The sequence below is a fragment of the Nicotiana sylvestris genome, chromosome 1, assembly GCF_000393655.2.
Source record: "Nicotiana sylvestris chromosome 1, ASM39365v2, whole genome shotgun sequence".
NCBI classification, from domain to species: Eukaryota; Viridiplantae; Streptophyta; class Magnoliopsida; order Solanales; family Solanaceae; genus Nicotiana; species Nicotiana sylvestris.
In genome coordinates this window covers 22390210-22410619 of record NC_091057.1, presented here as the reverse complement: position 1 = coordinate 22410619, position 20410 = coordinate 22390210, and the positions used below count along the sequence as shown (strand labels likewise).

General features: G+C 36.2%; 1 pseudogene; it reads right to left on the bottom strand.

The window, feature by feature from the left end:
- Positions 1–2489: 2489 nt before the first annotated feature.
- LOC104248566 (1-aminocyclopropane-1-carboxylate oxidase homolog) lies at positions 2490–5562 on the bottom strand (annotated as a pseudogene).
- Between the last annotated feature and the right edge of the window lie 14848 nt (positions 5563–20410).

Below are 20410 nucleotides of genomic sequence, written 5' to 3'. Positions count from 1 at the left end.
ATTCATATAATATTATTCCTTATATGGAAATTAGAATATTGCAATTCAAGTATATTACCATATAAAAGATAATATTATATGTCAAACAATATTCATGGTTTTTACCATATTTCATAATTGATATATTAATTTTTTAATAGGATAATAAATTTTAAATTTTGATTTAAAAGCTAATTATATTTATTCATATTTAGCACTCAGTAGGCTTTTAAAGCTTATCAATAGCGTAATTAATGTCATTCAAACTCAATAATATCTTTTTTAAAAATAATTATTTCTTAACCAATTATTATTGTTTAAATTAAAATTAAAAGATAGAATAGTTAAATTCTATTGGGACAGTAAATATCGTTCAAAACTTATTATGTGAAAATATATAGATATATGAGTCTAAATTTTGATTGAGATAATCTGGTGGTACATGTATAACATTTTAGTAAATTATTTGATTTCAAAGGTAACATTTTAGTATATTCGTATTGAAATTTAAAAATTATAATAAGTATTGCTACATAAGAAAATTAAGATTACGCGTGCCTTAGATCTAAAGGTAATTAAATCAGCGTATTTACTTCATTTATTACTTTTGTTTGTTTACACTTTGAAGAAAAATATTAATATGGAAATTAATTCATATTTTAAGTTTCACGTTTAATACATGGAAGTGAATAATTGATTGATAATCAAATGACATATATGGTAAAATAATATTGTGATTAAGATCCATTCAACATAAGCCTACGTAGAATAATTTATGTTCCTTTTTTTGTCTACTCTGAGTAATTTATGTAAATAAACTTGCGATCTCTTCAAACTACTTCAGTATTCGAAAATTTTTTTATGATTAGAAAACAAATTCTATGTTTTTATAGTTTTGTACTAGCAAATAGCACAAGTAATATTTGTTTGTCAAGCCATGCAGTTTGTGATAACCTTACATGGCCTGCCACTGCGAAAGAATGGTATGAGACAACTCCGTTCTTTTGTTTTTGTTTTGGTGTATCGTTTGTTCAATCTATTAGAATAAGTTGTTGGTCTCCTACAAGTTTCACTACCAAACAGAAATAAAGTTTTATATCTTTCTTCTTTTGAATTTTTCTTTTCAGTTCTTAGGGAAAAAAACTTCTTCCTCATGAGTTGTGATCCGTATAACTTACCAAAGTGTTTTCCCGATGCTAATTATTTAGACTATTATTTGTTGCAGGTAGAATTTAATATGAAAAATAATAAATATTTTTCGCGCATCGCACGAGTATGTATACTAGTAGACAACTAAAATAAGAAGAAGCCTCGGGTACATGACTCAAATGAGAATGGATAAACCATAAAATATAAAATAATGCATTAATGAGTCATCTTGACCAACAAAATAATATTCTTGAAACCAAAAAAAGAAACAACTTACCAAAAAAAATTAAAAAGAAAGTCACATACATACACAAAAAGCGAACATCAATTAAATGGAAAGTCAGATACTCCTAATATTTGGCTCAAAGTCCTTACGATTAGGTTGTCGATTTTTGGTAAGATCTTATTTGATTTTGAAATTTTAAATTTTAGGCCTTTTAACATAGTTTAAATAAGGAAGCATTTAATAATCAAAATTTTAGTATATTTCAAAGTACTATAAATTAGAAAAAATAAGTAAATAATAATTTTATCCAATGTAAAATTAATTTTAAAGGGTAAAAAAGGCGAACGATATTTTGCTAAAGGCCTTCGTGCTTTTAATATAGTATAGATAGATATGATATGATTCACTGCATAACAATTTCATTTTATTATTCATCGCAACACAATCATTTTTTATTATTCATTGTAAAAATCATTCTAGCATTACAATCCCCGCATAACTATAATGTGAACCAAAGGACCCCTAAATTTTCAACTCCATAGCCAAGTTTAGATTCTGAGATGAGACAGATTGGAAGTCCCATCAAGCCCTTCCTGGCTGAAATAGTCATAGAATTCCTTCAATGTAGTTGCGCGATACTTTGGAGGATTCTCTTCTGATAACAGCTCCTCAATTGGCCCCTACAATCTGGAAGATGGCAATGGCCCTGAACTGAAGAAGCTTGCTATAGATATTCTTGGACCAACTTTTTTTGACAATGCTCTATGCTCTACACTTTTGTACTTGTCATTTGATATGAGCTGAAAACCAAAAGTTAAACAAAATTTTAGTTGATTAAATAGACTTTTATGGAAAACAGAATGTTAAGAAGCAGCGGACGATCCAGGGTGTCATTGGCGGGCTCAAATGATCCCATCATTTTTCTACTCTAACTATGTATAACAACATCAACAACTCAGTGGGATCCCATGTGTTGGGTCTGCGGATGGTAATAATTAGTACTCATACCTTACTCCTACCCTGGGAGGGAACAAAGAAGTTGTTTCCAAAAGACAAAGAGGAAGAATAGGAACAGGTAAATAATAACAAGGCCAAGAAAATAATACCGGCAATGTAGGAACCGGAGAAAAACAAATGGAAGAAAGTAGTAACAATAGCAAAAGCAATAGCAACAAGCAGTGACACGACATGGTACTAGAAAATCGAAGCGAAAGATAGTACTAAAACAACCCTAAAACTAGCACTCTAAGAATCAAAGACAATGTACTAGTCAGATAGCCCCAATAAACCTGGAACAGATCAGAAAAACACACTACGACCTATTACCCTTTTACCCTAATCTCCGACCCTGATATCCTCCTGTCAAGAGTCATGTCCTCGGTAAGCTGAAGTCGCGTCATGTCCTGATCAGCTCTCTCCAACACTTCTTTGGTCGCCCTCTACCTCTTCTCCTACCTGTCAGAACCAACCGTTCACACCTCCTCATTGGAGCATCTAGGCTTCTCCTTCTCCCATGCCTGAACCATCTAAGCCCCGCTTCACGCATTTTATCCTCCATAGGGCCACGCTCACTTTCTCCCGAATATCCTCATTCTTAATCTTATCCAACCTAGTGTGCCCGCATATCCATCACAAACTCATTTCAGCTATGTTCATCTTCTCGATTATGCATACATATGCAAAAAAGCTTAATGTATACGTATGATACGATCATACTCAATTTGAACCACGCGGGCTCTAGATCTGAATTCTCTTATGTTAAGAAGTAAGAATAAAAAGACTTGCGTGGAGAACGTCGCCAATATTGATCACTAAAGCTCCAGGTGTAGGAGGAACATCAACCCATTGATTCTGGTGAAGAACTTGGAGGCCGCCGAGATCGTCTTGCAAAAGGACAGTGAAGAAGTCATTGTCTGTATGTTTGCTGAGGCCTATAACTAGTTCTGGCTGTGGACATGCTGGGTAGTAATTGCACAAAATGCTAAGACCCTCAGAACATTCCATTTCGTTGAGATGGCTTGGTTTTAGACCAAGAGACTCTGACATTAACTCAAAGCAAAGTGCACCCCATTTTCTCTACATGATGTGAGTACTCCATTGTTATTTCCCTTCAAAAATGCAAGTAAAAGTTAACATTTAGATGTTGAAAGTAGCTGACAATTTTTAAGCATTCACTTAACACCAAAAGATGAATGCATCATTTCTAATTAGGATCACTATATGATGTTCATGACATGAGGGAAGTCTTGACGTAACTGGTAAAGTTGCTATCATGTGACCACGAGGTTACTGGTTCGAGCCGTGAAATAGGCTTTTGCAGAAATGCAAGGTAGGGCTGCATACAATAGACTCTTATGAGCTGAGCTGCCCTAATGTAATGTTCATGACGGTATTTGACTAGACACAAAGTTGAAGATAGTGATAGTGAATGAAAAATACTAAAGCATTGATAGAAAAAATAGGTGGATATAAAAAAAAAACATATCAGAGTTAAAGTTAGTGTAATGAGTTGGAGTTTCCGAAGGTTGTGAAATTTGTTCAGATATGGAATGGTGTCAAACATTTTGAAACGTCCCAAAATAGAAAAAGTCTCATATAAATTGGACCGATTGAGTAGTTTTCAAGAGTTTAAGCTTTATATAATGATGATGAAAATATATTTAAATAATCATGCCATTTAAAACCTGGTAATTAAGGGTAACTTAATTTATTGAGTAGCATTAAGTGGTAACCTATAACAAATGACAAGTAACCTACCATAACAGGTTAAATTATATTGATTTTTAGATTATCAATATATATAACATAAATTCTTTCAGAAAGGAGAATCTTACGGAAATGTCTCAAATAAGTCATAACTTACCAATCTCCAGTCATTAATCATAGACTTATCAAAACTGGTCAAGCACATATAACATTAAAAACCCAAATAAATAAGAATTCTTTCTCTCCAAGAATCACACGCAAATATCTTCTTCCATATTTTTAAGCATGATCACCAACTTAGATGCTATACGAAAGGGAAATTTCATGGATTAGGTAGCAAATAAGGTGACAAAATATAATATATATTTCAAAATCTAAACAAAAAGGGACCTTTTTTTAATGGGTATGGTTGAATTTTTTTGGAAAACATATAGATAAGTCAATATACAAAATTTGAGGAAGATTGGAGGTTATTTGGAATAATTTGGTATCAAAATTCGTAGTCAAAATCAAGTTTCAAAATTCATCTGCAACATGTATCAATCATGTGTCACGCATGTAACACACACACTGATATATATGGATATACATATGATATACATTTGATACATATGTGATACACATTATCTTTTTTTTCATGTTCAATTTCTACTTCGAATTTTTAATTCAAACCATTACAAAACTCTACTAAATTATCCCAAAACTGAGATTTAAACTCCTTAATATGTATTCAATCTATCCAACAATACTCACTCAAAAGAAAGTAAAAAGTTAACATTTTTTGGCTACAAATAGCTAATTGGCTAATACTATAATACTTTATGAATTGGCTAATTATGGACTGACATAACTAGTAATTTCCCTTCAGACAAAAAATGTATACCTGCATGCCTCAGGCAATTCCTCAGGGTTAAGAGGATCAGGACCCATTGTGGAATAAAGTGAGTCACTCCAATTTACTGATATAGCTTTAGGACTATACAGATCAAAATTGCTATTATAAACCACCCTCTGTGTATAATCTCTATGGTAATATTGCTTTTTAATTTCAATATCTTGCTCAAAAAAACGACGTGCTCCTCGCAACATTTCGTCCAGGACGGACACTGGAATACCATGATTGATCACTTGAAAGAAACCCCATGTCTCTGATGCATCTCCAATTTGTTTAACCATCTCTTTGTGCTTGACAAGATCATTGTTCATGTTTTCAAGGTCTATCAATGGAAAAATAAAATGTTTTTCCTCGAGGCTCGGGGACTTCCCCGAACCCTCTGGATGGATGAATATCCGAGGTACTTCAGTAATTCCAGCATCAACGAGGCCTTTGACACCGGCTTTTGTGTCATCAAAGGCTTTAAGTTCACTGTTTTTATCATAGTTTTGTGGGAAATTTTCCTGAATTTGTTGTGTGTTTGAAACAACCATTTTGTATATTGAATGTATATAAGCCATATTGCATTCTAAGGTATATAAAGACTAGAAAGAAGGGATATAAAGAAGATAAGAATGGGATCTATTCAAAACTAACAGCCACTTTATAGGAAGTTGATTAGAAACAGTAAATATTTAATGGTGGCTCTCACATTTCTGAAAATAGTACTGGTAAGCAATTATTTTGTCTTGTCATTTCTGAAGATGAGAAAAAAGCTTCATCAAACAAATAATTTAAAAGAATATCTAATTATATTAAATTTAGATATTAGGTGACTGCCTGCAAATAAAAAATTTATCATTTTAAATTTTTTGGTAATAATTGACAAGCGTATAGAGGAGCTAGTACATCCTTATACAACAACAACAACGACTCAGTAAAATCCCACTAGTGGGATCTGGGGAGGGTAGTGTATACGCAGACCTTACTCCTACCCGAGGGAGTAGAAAGATGTTTCCAAAAGATCCACAGCTCAAGAAGACGAAAAGAGACAATATCATCCTTATACTATGTAAAAAAAGCTAGTTCATTAGGTGAGAATTGTCCGAGACCATACATTGATTTTGGAACTCAACAATATAAGGATAGAGGGAAAATACAGGATTAAGTTAATATAAGGATATCTAGCATAGAGGGAAAATGCAGGATTAAATAGCATCCCCTTGACTAGAAAATATTTATTTTTAGAACTTCCTCCATTTTAATTTAGATGACACATTTTGTTTATCGAGAGTCAAACTGTATGAATTTGATCAATATTTTAAAATATATTTTTTAATCATATTGACGTGAGAAAAATTGCAACTTATAATACTTTTCGTATAATTATTGAATATCTAAATTTTAATTTTAAAATACTGAGTTGAACAAATTCAATTAGTTTCGAAATTTAGTCAAATTGACTTTTGATAAGCGCAATGTGTCATCTAAAATGAAACAAATGAAGTATTAGTATTGTTTGTCTATATGATTCTTGTTTGAATTCGTTGTTGGACAAATTGTTGGATTGGTGATTATCTTTAGAATTAAAATTATTTACCAGAATATGTAATTTTGATGGCATTTATTTTGATAATTTAAATATTTCTATGATTCACATTAGCAAATTCGATAAAAGTGGTGATTATCACAACCCTTCTTCTTATTCCATCAATTTATCGACACACCACATTGTATGGGTCAAAAGCAGATCAGAGAAATTCGACATGCGGAGATAATTGACCAACGTCGGACAGTGATCAATAAGGTCGAGGTCGGGCAGAGATCAATATGGCCGAGGTCGGACAGAGATCAATAAGGCCGAGGTCGGGCAAATATCAATAAGGTCGAGGTCGGGCAGAGATCAATATGGCCGAGGTCAGGCAGAGATCAATAAGGCCGAGGTCGGGCAGAGATCAATATGGCCGAGGTTGGGCAGTAATCAATAAGGCCGAGGTCGGACAGTAATCAATAAGGCCGAGGTCGGGCAGTAATCAATAAGGCCGAGGTCGGGCAGTGATGATAAATGTAACAGCTAGTTTGCTTTGGAATCCTCAAAGGGAATATTCTACTGGATATTCCCTCTAATTGTACTTTTTTAGGGTTTTCTAGGGATATCCTTTTATAAATAGGAAGAGAGGACTTCCCAAAAAGGGGACTCTTTCTTTCCCTCTCTCTAGAAAAGAGAAAAAAGACATCTCTCTAAAGATTAGAGGAACTGTGATCCCATACATCCATCAGACCCAAAAAAGGTCCTAAGGTTCTTGTATTTGTCTATCATTCATCTTTATCAAATGAATGAGGATCCGCCTCACTCAAGATTGGGTGACTCTTTTCTTTTATTTACATTTATTGTCATATAATGTTACTTAATGCATCTTTCTTCATTTTATTAATTTTGGCCATAATCACAGCCAGCATTTATACTCAGCTATATTTTTCTATTCATATCTTTCATCTCAGATCTAGAATTAATTATTTTTAACTAGGATTTACCCTCTATCTTCTTATTTAATTAGTTTAACAAAAAAGGTGTGATGACCCAAAATGTCATCTGTAAATTAAATAATCATCTCGGTATTTTAAGACTTGAAAAGCGCTATCAATAATTTCTCGACTTGCGTGCGCAATTCATATAATTTTTCGGAAAGTTTTTGTATGAAAAATGGAATAAATTATTAATTAGAGCTTTAAAACTCAACTGAGTTGACTTCGGTCAACATTTTGAGCAAACGAACCCGGATCCAAGTTTTGACCATTCCGGTAGTTCTGTATCGTAATTTAGGACTTGGTCATATGCCCAAAATCGAATTCGGAGGTCCCTAGATCAAATTATCGCCATTTAACGGAATCTAGAAATCTAAGGCTAAAGATTTCGTAAGTTTGACCGGAGATTTGACTTTTGAGCAAACGACCCCGGAATGGAATTTTGATGATTCCAATAGTTTCGTATGGTGATTTTGGACTTAGGAGCATGTTCGAATTTGGATTTGGAAGTCCGTAGGACAATTCGGCGCATTTTGGCGAAAGTTGGAAAATAGAAGATTTTTGGAAAAGTTTGACCGAGAGTTGACTTTTTATATCGGGGTCGGAATCCGATTCTGAAAATTGAAACAGCTCCATTATGTTATTTATGACTTGTGTGCAAAATTTAAAGTCATTCCGGATTAATTTGATATGTTTCGGCGCAAAAATATAGAAGTTGGAAGATTTGAAAACTCATAATTTAATTCGATGCGTGATTCGTAATTTTGGTGTTGTTTGACGTGGTTTGAAGCCTTGATTAAGTTTGTATTGTATTTTGGGACATGTTCGTATAATTGGTTAAGGTTTCGAGAGCCTCGGGTGGATTTCGGAAGGTTAACGGAATGGAAATCGGACAAAAAGGGTTGCTGGAATTTTCTGCTGCAGAAGCTGTCTTGGACAGCAACTGTGCAATCGTGGAGCCTATTTCGGAAGTTTATATCGCAAAATACATAAGGAATCTGTAAATTTACAAAACATGAAAGTTGTAGCCCTTGCATCCTAGTTTCCAGAAAGCTAAACCATTAATTATTTTGATATTTTACAGAAAGTTATGATCGATTGAATAAGGGTTGGTAAAGCTACTTTGAAATTTTCCAGAAATATTTGATGCGAGGAGGCTACTTTGGAAGCTTATATCTCGAAATCTATAAGTAACCTAAAAATGTGCAAAACATAAAAGTTGTAGCCCTTGTATTCTAGTTTTCCGAATATTAAACCGTTCAGCATTTTGATATTTGTACAGAAAGTTATGATCAACTGAATAAGGGTTAGTAAAGCTGTTTCTAGTAGACTTTTAGTGACGATTTTTAGTGACGAAAATGGCTTTTAGTGATGGATGGGCAGAAACATTTAATCACAAAAATCAGTCACTTTGCCATTTCGTTTTGGAATTTTTGGAGCTCGGTTCTTGGGCGATTTTCACGTGAAAACATTGGGGTAAGTGTTCCTTATCCTATATTGATTATATTTCATGATTATGACGCATTTATATCATGAATCCATGAATTTATGGAAGAAAAATCAGATTTTTAGCCAAATTTTCTAAAAATAAAAATTTAAGATTTGAAAGCCAATCCGATATCGGAATTTAGTAATTTTGGTATGGCTGGACTCGTGGCTAAATGGGTTGTCGGATTTTGTAAGTTTCGTCGGATTCCGAGACGTGGGCCCCACGGGCAAATTTTTAGTGCAATTTCAGATTTTTAATGGAAAATGTAGAATTTCATATGGAATTAATTCCTATAATTTTTATTAACTGAATCGAATTGTTTATGACTAGATTTGAGAATTTCGGGCATGAATTCGCGAGGCAAAGGCTTGTTGGAATTTTGAATTGGTTGCAAAGCGAGGTAAGTGTTTAGTATAACCTTAGCTTGAGGGATTAGGAGTTGTGTCTTATTTGCTACATGTTAATTGTGGAGTACGACGTATAGGTATCGTGATGAGTATCTATACGTTGGTGTCAAGCATGCTCGTGAGTCTTGTATTATAATTGTTATGACTCCGTTGTGGTTTATTGCGCTTCATATGTTTTTATCACCATTGTTCCCTTGTCGGGATGTTTGTTTGATATTAATGATCCCTTGCCAGGATGTTTATTTTGATAGTATTGTTCCCTTGCCGGGATGTTTGTTTGATATTATTGTTCCCTTGCCGGGATGTTGTTGAAATATCATTGTTCCCTTGCCGGGAAGTTATATTGCTCTTGTTCCCGTGCCGGGATTCTTTGTGATTATTGTTAGCTTGTAACTGGGAGCGGGTAGTACGCCTACCATAAGATATAATGAAATGGGAGCGGGTGGTACGCCTACCACAGGATATAATAAAATGGGAGCGGGTTGTACGCCTACCACAAGATATAATGAAATAAGAGAGGGTGGTACGCCTACCACGAGATACATGAAATGGGAGTGGGTGGCACGCCTTCCACGAGATACAGGAAATGGGATCGGGTTGCACGCCTGCAACTAGATGTGAAAAGAAAGTGAAATCTGCCTTTGTTTTCCTTATTCTTGTTAGTGGTTGGATTTTGATTCATTTATAATTCTCTTGATATCCTGTTTTTACCTTTTATTCCCCGAAGCATGTTTTTCCCCTCCCATCTTTACTTGTTATTAACAATTCAAGTGTATTAACTGTTTAGATCCCTTTACTGTTGTGATCCTTTATGTTGGAATCCATAGTGTTTACAATACCCCGCCTTATTATTTTTTATATGTTCAATACTCCAAATTTCAACAATTGTTACATTTTTAACTCAATTGATTTCTCAACTAAATTTTCCTTAAACCGTTTGAGATTGTACTTTACTTAAAAAGGAATTTCTACTATGTTTTGATTTATTGATTTCTCGTATTAAAGGTAATGACTCATTCGATATTGTACTTTAATTGAAAAGGGTATTTTCTTTATCAAATGATTTCTAAAAATAACTTCATCTTTTCTTGTTGATTTCCTAATTGGGTTGGAAGTTGTACTCTACTTTATGTTAAGTGAATGAGGCTCCTTGAACATTCTTAATTGTATTGGGTTATAGAACCTATGAACTGAGTAACATGAGAATATTATTGTGCAATGTGAGACAGAAATATGTGGGCACAAGGTGCCGGAAAAAATATTATGGTTTTATTTAATGGCACGTGAGTTGTCCGTGCGGTTGTGATACAAATATGGGCACGAGGTGCCATGAAAATATGAAAGTGGGCTGAGACCTATATTATGTATGATTATGAAATGAGGCGTCACAAGGTGACCTTTACTCGAAAGAATTATATTCGAAAGATGCTTATTTGAAAGATATTTATTTAAAGGAAATATATTAGAAATATATTCATTAAAAAGCATATTATCTTAGAGATTATTACTTGAAGGATTTATAGGTGAAAGATTTATATTTGAAGGACTTGACTAATTGATTGCACTTATATCTATTATTTGTTGAGAAACATTTATGGTGTTCTTGTTGCCTGCTATTTATATCACTGGTTGATCATTGTTGCCATTATTGTTATCTGCTTCCTATTATTTTTGTACGCTATATTGCACAGGTTTATTTGGTAGTCTGGTCCTAGCCTCGTCACTACTTCGCCGAGGTTAGGCTAGGCACTTACCAGCATATATGGTCGGTTGTGCTGATATTATACTCTGCACTCTTTTGTGCAGATCTCATTGTTGTAGACTTTGGACCGCAGTGAGATTGTTGTTTCTTGTTCATCAGGTGACCCGAGGTAGTCCTGCAGGCGTCCGCAGGCCTTGGCGTCTCCTTCTATCTACTATTCTTGTTTCCTTCATGTATTTCCAGAGACAGTGTTGTATTTATTTCTTTCAGACCTTTATTTGTAGTACTCCTAGATAGTCTGTGAAATTGTGACACCAGTCTTGGGTAGATTTGTTATGGATTGGTATTAGCAGTATTATTAAACTTTAAAATGTAGCCTTTTGCTTATTCAATTCTGTTGTTATCTAATTATTGACTCTTAACTGTTATCAGATTAAAAATGAAAACAAGGTAGATAGTTCAGTTGGTTGACTTACCTAACTTTCACTAGTAGGCGCCATCACGGTTCTCGAGGGTGGGAAATCTGGGTCGTGACAAAAGGTCTCATACGTTTTTGGTCAAACAATTTGGCGCCGTCTGTGGGGACTTTCTAGTTAAAATTTTAGTTTCCTCTAGATCTAAATTCAATTCTAGTTCCACTTTCTACTTGTTGTAGCGTCATCCTTTCGTTATATATGCAAACTTGAGAAATTCATAGACAAGCTCAAGGCTTCTGGTTTCCAACCGACGCGCACTGTCTACCTATACTTTACCAATATTAGTTGTCTGCCTATGGACATCATGTAGGCCCACAACCTCAGTGCTTGTGGAACTTCCTTATTTGCTCTTTGATTTCCAAATATTTTTGAGTTTCATACCCAGCTTGTTTTTTTGCTTATGTTTCTATATAAATGGAATAACGACAAATTATTTGGAAGTGAGGTAGGATTGATTGATGCAATTAGTCCTTATGCTTCTTGAAAGAAGATAGGTGGTTGCCTGTTTTGCTCCTTTGTTAGTGACTACAATCATCAGTGCTGAAATATGTGAGATCACAAAATATATTTGTATCATTTTATGATATTGGTTAATTTTACAAATAAAACATATTCTCATAATAAGGGATTACATGCATATGGAACTTCTTTGTCTTTTGTCATTTTATGAGGATGTCATAGTTTGAGCTTACAAATTTATTTTGATATTGCATCTGTATAGTGGGATTACACTGTTGTTTGAGTCACGAAAGGAACAAGCAACAGATTGATTAATCGCTAACGTGCTCACTCCTTCTTTTTCGAGTTTGCCTAGGAGCTCCTGTCTTAAAAGACGAATACAAATTAGTAGGGCTGATATCTACAGTTATAAGAATCCATAATGCATTGTCTTAAGCCACCCATACATTCTTTCAGAAGAATGGCTTTCTTTATATCCACACACCAATCATCACCACCAGTGATTGCGAGGGTGCTGGCGAGATATTCCAGGTCACTACATTGATAAAAGAAGCTGAAAAATTGGAGAAGAAGCATCAAGGTAAATCAAAAGCGAAGGACCAAAGTTTTCTTGTTATTATCTATTAAATTGAGCCTCTACGTTCCCGATGAGGAAATCGGCGGAGATGATGGTGCCGGAAAGTTTGTCGATTCAAACGTCTTCGTGAAGATGAATGTCGGGACTGTACTTGACGAGGGCTTGCCTTCTACATCTAAGATTTAGGGTATTTTCCGCATATATTCCTCTTTATTCGGCGGAACAACCCTTTCTTGACAAATTGGTAGCGGCCACTAAAAACATAACCGGAGAAGGGAACGTGGTCACTCCTCTCCACTCGTCGACCGATCAAATCGAGGTAACGAACGCTTTCATTTTGTTTTACCTGACTATTTTTTTAAGTGGAATAGAAGCAGGAGTAATCACCCAGGAAACGCGTTGTACCCTCAAATGCAAGCAAAATTAAGCAAACTGGGACTCACCCAAGAAACGCAGAAGATAAGCAAAACTGGGACTCCCCCAGAGAACCCCCAATATTTTCCAGTAAAAACAAAACCGAGTGCGCCAGGATTCACCCCAATGTATGTACAAACAGTACGGCGACCTGCGATCCTCCAAAATTTGACAGTGAAACAACAGGTTAACATTTCGGCCTTAGCTCGAAATAACACCCTTACGGCCAAAGGCCATCGCCAAAAAGAAGAATTCGACCTCGCTCGAATTACGACGGGTTAACATTTCGGTCTTAGCTCGAAATAACACCCTCATGGCGAAAGGTCATCGCCAAAAAGAAGAATTCAACCTCGCTCGAATTACGATGGGTTAACATTTTGGCCTTAGCTCGAAATAACACCCCTACGGCCAAAGGCCACCGCCAAAAAGAAGAATTCGACCTCGCTCGAATTACGACGGGTTAACTTCGGCCTTAGCTCGAAATAACACCCATTCGGCCTTAGCTCGAAATAACACCCATACGGCCAAGGGTCATCGCCGAAAAGAAGAATTCGACCTCGCTCGAATTACGACGGGTTAACATTTCGGCCTTAGCTCAAAATAACACCCCTACGGCCAAAGGCCATCGCCAAAAAGAAGAATTCGACCTCATTTGAATTACAACAGGTTAACATTTCAGCCTTAGCTCGAAATAACACCCATACGGCTAAAGGCCATCCCCAAAAAGAAGAATTCGACCTCGCTCGAATTACGACGGGTTAATATTTCGACCTTAGCTCGAAATAACACCCCTACGGCCAAAGGCCATCGTCAAAAAGAAGAATTCGACCTCGCTCGAATTACGACGGGTTAACATTTCGGCCTTAGCTCGAAATAACACCCATTCGGCCTTAGCTCGAAATAACACCCATACGGCCAAGGGTCATCGCCGAAAAGAAGAATTCGACCTCGCTCGAATTACGACGGGTTAACATTTCGGCCTTAGCTCAAAATAACACCCCTACGGCCAAGGGCCATCGCCGAAAAGAAGAATTCGACCTCGCTCGAATTATGACAGGTTAATATTTTGGCCTTAGCCTGACCTAACACCCCTACGGCCAAAGGCCATCGCCAAAAAGAAGAATTCGACCTTGCTTGAATTACAACGGGTTATTTTGGCCTTAGCTCGAAATAACACCCATACGGCCAAGGGCCATCGCCAAAAAGAAGAATTCCACTTCGCTTTAATTACAACAGGTTAACATTTCGGCCTTAGCTCGAAATAATTCCCCTACAGCCAAGGACCATCTCCAAAAAGAAGAATTCGACCTCTCTCGAATTACAACGGGTTAATATTTCGGACTTAGCTCGAAATAACACCCCTACGGCCAAAAGCCATCGCCAAAAAGCAGAATTCGACCTCGCTCGAATTAACACTCGGCCTCGCCCAAATTTACATTCGACTTCACTTGAATTTAACTCTCATTCAACCTAGCTCGAACTTGATTCACAACTAGACCTCGTTCGAGTTGAATTGGGCAACATCTGACTTCGCTCGAACCAATCAAAGACACTCGAGCATGCTCGGATTAACACCTACCAGTGATTCCTTTGAAACCATCAATCGAGGAAAACGTTCAGGAAAAAGAAAAATAGAATCAGGAATGATCAGCAAAAAGTAGCATTCCAAATCAAAAGTATTATAAAAGGCTTCTTACAAGGGCCGAATCACCCGTCTAGATCTAAGGACGTGAATGACCTCCTCCGATGCCGCATTACTTGCCAAAGCCGCCATCCCGACCTCGTCGGCCTTCTCCAACTCTACCGTCTTCTCGATTAACTCATCACTCGAGTCATTGGCCCTGATTGCACCCTGCTCAAGTTCAGCCCGCGGGGATACCACTTTTTGACCCGAAGAACGGCACCCTCAGCCGCGACCCACACTAGTTCGCTCACCGAGCTCGACCAAAAGATGACCTCGATAAGTGGAGGAACTAACTGTATGGGTCAAAATCATATCAGAGAAATTCGACATGCGAAGACAATTGGCCGAGGTCGGGCCGAGATCAAGAAGGCCCAGGTTGGGCAGAGATCAATAAGGCCGAGGTCGGGCAGTGATCAATAAGGCCGAGGTTGGGCAGTGATGATAGATATAACAGCTAGTTTGCTTTGGACTCCTCAAAGGGAATATTCTACTGGATATTCCCTCTAATTGTACTTTTTTAGGGTTTTCTAGGGATACATCTTATAAATAGTAAGAGAGGACTTCCCAAAAAGGGGACTCTCTCTCTCTCTCTAGAAAAGAGAAAAAAGACATCTATCTAAGGATTAGAAGATCTGTGGTCCCATACCTCCATCAGACCCAAAAGGGGTCCTAAGGTTCTTGTATTTGTCTATCATTCATCTTTATCAAATGAAGGAGGATTTGCCTCACTCAAGATTGAGTAACTCTTTTCCTTTATTTATATTTTATTGTCATTTAATGTTACTTAATGTATCTTTCTTCATGTTATTAATTCTGGACATAATCACTGCCAGCATTTATACTCAGCTATGTTTTTCTATTCATATCATTCATCTCAGATCTAGAATTAATTATTTTTAACTAGGATTTACCCTCTATCTTTTTATTTAATTAGTTTAACAAAAAAGGTCTCATACTTTTTTGGTCAAACACACATAATTAAATGTCGTGAGATCCTTCTCCCACAATCTATTGTTGATTGTCTGTCAAAGTTTTCAGTATTTTTTGTCGTGAAAATTTACATTTTTCTTCGGTGTCAGCATCATAATATTGAGTTGATGTTTACACTATTAATGTTTATGAAGCTAGCATTTAGACATAAATTTGGTTGAAAATTAAAAAAAAAGTTTTTAAATTGTGTTGAAAAGTAATTTTATTTAGAAAAAAAATTGAAGTTTTATGAGTGAAAAAAAAATTCACACGAAAACTGATTTATTGAAAAAAATCAAATTCTTTTCCAAAACTTATCATATTCCATGAACAAATAATGTTTTCAAAAAATTAGCCAAAATTTATGACCAAACGGGAACAAAATTCGAAGTTGGTAGTTGAGACTTGAGAGGAACTGCCTTCTAATATCTCTAAGGGCTCGTTTGGTATGAGGGATAAGGAATAACTAATTCGAGACTAAATTTAAGAAGAATTTATCTCATATTTGGTTAGAAAAAATTGCGATATAATTAATCCCGAAATTAGATCCCGAGATTGTAGTGTTTTTTATCCCCATGAAAAAATAAAATAATTAATTCTGGAATAATTAATCTGAGGATAATTAATCCTGAGACAAGTTCTTTCCAATCAAACAACCCCTGAGAGTTAAAAGACAAAAACCATTATGATGTACAGCAGTTCACCCCGTTTAACTGCCTAGTACCTTAGAGTTAAAGCATTAGTGGTCCTCCCTACGAGTTGAATCGACCACTGTTGAAAATATATCACCAACATTTACTACAGGCAAAAGCTGGTTTTCTCCATAAACGCGTGTTTAGTGCGCACCTGCATACTTTAGGTCCTTTTCTTTTAAAACAAAGGCCCATTTGGAGCATATCTCGAGATATTCACGGCTGTAAGGAACCTGTCGTTTGGTTACCAGACAAAGATATCTCATAGGTTACCATTTAAGTCCAAAATAGTTGAGGATGGCAAAATAAATTTACACATTAAGAGGTCGTTTGGTAGGGTGTATAAGAATAATATTGAATATGATGTATTAGTAATGCAAGCACTAGTTATGCAGAGATTATTTTTATACACAGTTTGGTATGGTGCATTATAAATTAAAATGCATTATATAATTTTTAAATAAATTAGTTGTTTACAAAAATACCCTTATTATTCTTTAGCTTTAAGGGACTTTAAGGACAATTTTATCTTTAATCATGCTAATGCATGCATTAATACCCTTGGTATTACTAATACCATAGTTTTTTATGCATTAGCTATACATAAGATAATACCAAGTAGAGTGTATAAGTACTGCTTGTATTAGTTATACATAGGGTGAAAAAGTGTACCAAACAAAGTATTACTAATACACAAAGCTAATGCATGCATTATTTTCTCTAATACACTCTACTAAACGACCTCTAACCGTGCAGCGAAATACCTGTTACACACCTCTCTTTCACGGGAAACCTTTTACACATTCAACCTTTTAAAAGTGTGTCTAAGGCATACTACTTTTGACCAGATAGCTCTTGCGTATTTACACACACAAAAAAACGCGTGAAGCCCGTAAAAAAATCTCATTTTTTGTCTCCCCTCCCTACAAACCCCTCCCCTTCCCTATGGTCTTCTTCCTCACCACCATCCCCCTCATTTTATTTTTCCTAAATAGAATTTTTGAAAGAACATATCAATTTTAGATCTAAAATTGAGCAGATTTTATTGGTTTATTGTCCAAATATTGTGAAAACTATTTATTTATGATAGATTTAAAAGTTTTAACAGTAGTATTGAAGGTCTGGTGAAAAAATCTAGAATCCACCATTGGGGTATCAAAAAAGCTTGAAAATTCTATTAGGTCTTGTTGATTATTGGATTATTGAACTCAATTTGTTGTTTGATTATTTTCGGCTAATTGTTTAGATAGTGTGGTTGAATTTTGGTGTTGTTAGAAACTTTCTCACAAACAACCATGGTGATCGCAACAATAGTACTTAAGATAGAAAATAGAAAGATGAAGAAGATATGATTTTAATTTTAATTTTAATTTCTAATATTTTTTGGGGATTTTTTCATACATATATACTATTTGAAACTTTATTACCCTTAATGTTCATGTTTAGCTAATTACCTGGCATAAACAAGTTTTACTTACAAAATATATACAATCCACCTTAAAAGACTCACAATCCATTATTTATGGCTTCAATCAAGAGATTTAGTTATACCCTTTCCTTCTTTCTCTCCTCTCTCCCTTCCTATAATACAACCTAACCCATTTGAGTTGCTGCTTAAATTTGCACATGAATTGCTGCTGAAATTGAAAAACGCTACTTCAGTTGGTCAAAATCAAATATGACCAACGCGAATTTTTAACTATAACATCACACATGGGAATAATTGATATAGAAAAATGTACTCGTTTTAATAAGAAAATCGCAAGAAAAATAAATTTCTAGTCTTACTGAACTATTTTTTTTCCTCCTCTCTCCCGTTTCTCTCCAAATCTTCCATTATTTTAAACTATTTCACTGATAAAATAGTTAAGCAGCTACCACCATGTCACAACCCCAAATACCGGTCGTGATGGTGCCTATCACATTACTAGGCAAGCCAACTAATCAATAACCACAACCCTCTTTCTAATAACATTAAGCCATTTTCTAACGCAAGTTTTAGATACCAAATTCATTATAAGCGTTAAGGCCACAAAAGATATGCGGAAAGTCAAAATAACAATAAACTACACAGCCCCAACAATCTGGTGTCACGAGTCTAGAACCTCTAATACAAGTCTGAATACCTAATACATCAATAGTCTAGGAAATGCGGAAAAGATAATAAGATAAGAGGGAGAGAACAGGGTTGCGGACGCCATGCAACTACCTCGAAATCTCTGTCAAATACTGAAACAGCTGAAAGCTCTCACTCGGCCGCTCGGGCACCTGGATCTGCACACAAGGTGCAGGGAGTAACGTGAGTATGTCAATTCAGTAAGTAGCTAGAGTAAATAAGGACTGAAAGCAGTGACGAGCAATTCAAAAATACATAACTGGATAATCAACAGAATATCAGGTCACCTTTACAGTCTAAAAATCAATTTTCGTTATAGAATCACATTTCCACTTTAAAACATTGAAGTCAGTTGCTTAGCAATATATCCAACAGAGGCTTATTTAAAAGAAGAGTGAAATTAGTGAAAACATCATAACAAGGCCTCTCGGGCAAGGAATCACTCAGAATATGGCCCCTCGGGCAGCCTCTCAGTCATTCGTGACTCGACTCTCGTCACGCAGTACTCACCCTCAGCACTCGGCTCTTTAGTATCTCATAATAATAGAAATCATAGTAATTGTTGTGGCGTGCAGCCCGATCCGTAATTTATAGTCAACTACGCTCACTGGGGGTGTACAGACTCCGGAGGGGCTCCTACAGCCCAAGCGTCATATTGCTACGGCGCGCAGCCCAATCCAATATACATATCGTTGCGGCGTGTAGCCCGATCCAATATATATATCACTGCGGCATGCAGCCCGATCCATATAAGTATCGTTGCGACGTGCAGCCCGATCCATATAATTATCGCATCTTCACTATTTGGTTCTCAACCTTTCTCAGTCATTAACCTCACAGCCTCTCGGGCACAACAATAGAAATTAGGGAACTTAGCCCAAACAGTCCTCACAATTAGAAGTGAAAAGATAAAACTAGTTTTAAACATTTAAACCGTTAAGACATGACTGAGGATATGTTTTTAGCAAGTAACAGTGAGGAAAAATAGTCAAAATGTCCCTAAAGGTTTCTACAGGTCGGCACAAGGCCCCAAACATGGCATACAGCCCATAATACAATATAGCTATCCAAAATATGGAATAATATAACGTTTCCAAATCAAATACGCGGCTCAATAGTCGCTACGGGACGGACCAAGTCACAATTCCTACCGGTGCACGCCCACACGCTCGTCACCTAGCATGTGTGTCACCGCGTTTATCAAAACAAGTCAAATATCGGGGTTTCGTACCCTCAATTCCAGATTTACAATGGTTACTTACCTCAAACCGGTGAAATACTACTCTGCGACGCCTTTGCCCCTCGAATCGGCCTCCACGCGCGTCGAATCTATCCAAAATCAAAACGAGGAAGTCAAAATATGCCAAGGGAACGAAGCCCAAGCAAAAACAATCGAAAAATACCAAAAATCCCGAAATTACCGAAACCCGATCCCTGGGCCCACGTCTCAAAATTCAAAAAATTTTATATCAATAGATTCCTCGTCTCCCCACGAGTCTATGCATATTAAGAACACTAAAATCGGAGTCCAAATGACCCCTCAAATCCTCCTTCAAAGGCTTCTTAAACTCAAGCGATAATCCTCCATTTTTAGCCCTTTAATTCATTTAATTACAGCCTTAATCCATGAAATACTACCATAGAAATGTGTTTTAGGTCCAAAATCCTTACCTTAACGAAGTCTCCTTGATTTCTCTCTTCAAAATCGCCCAAAACTCCCGAATTCGTGTTTAAAGATGGTGAAACCCTTCAAAAATTGCGAAGGAAGATATATATACATTCTGCCCAGGGATACCCGCATCTGCGGTCAAAAACCCGCTTCTGCGGTACCGCATATGCGGTACCGCATATGCGGTCTATCCTCCGCTTCTGCGGAAATCACTTAACGGACCAATTCCGCATCTGCGATCCACTCTATGCACTTGCGACTCCACAGGTGCGGTTCAATTACCGCATCTGCGGTTC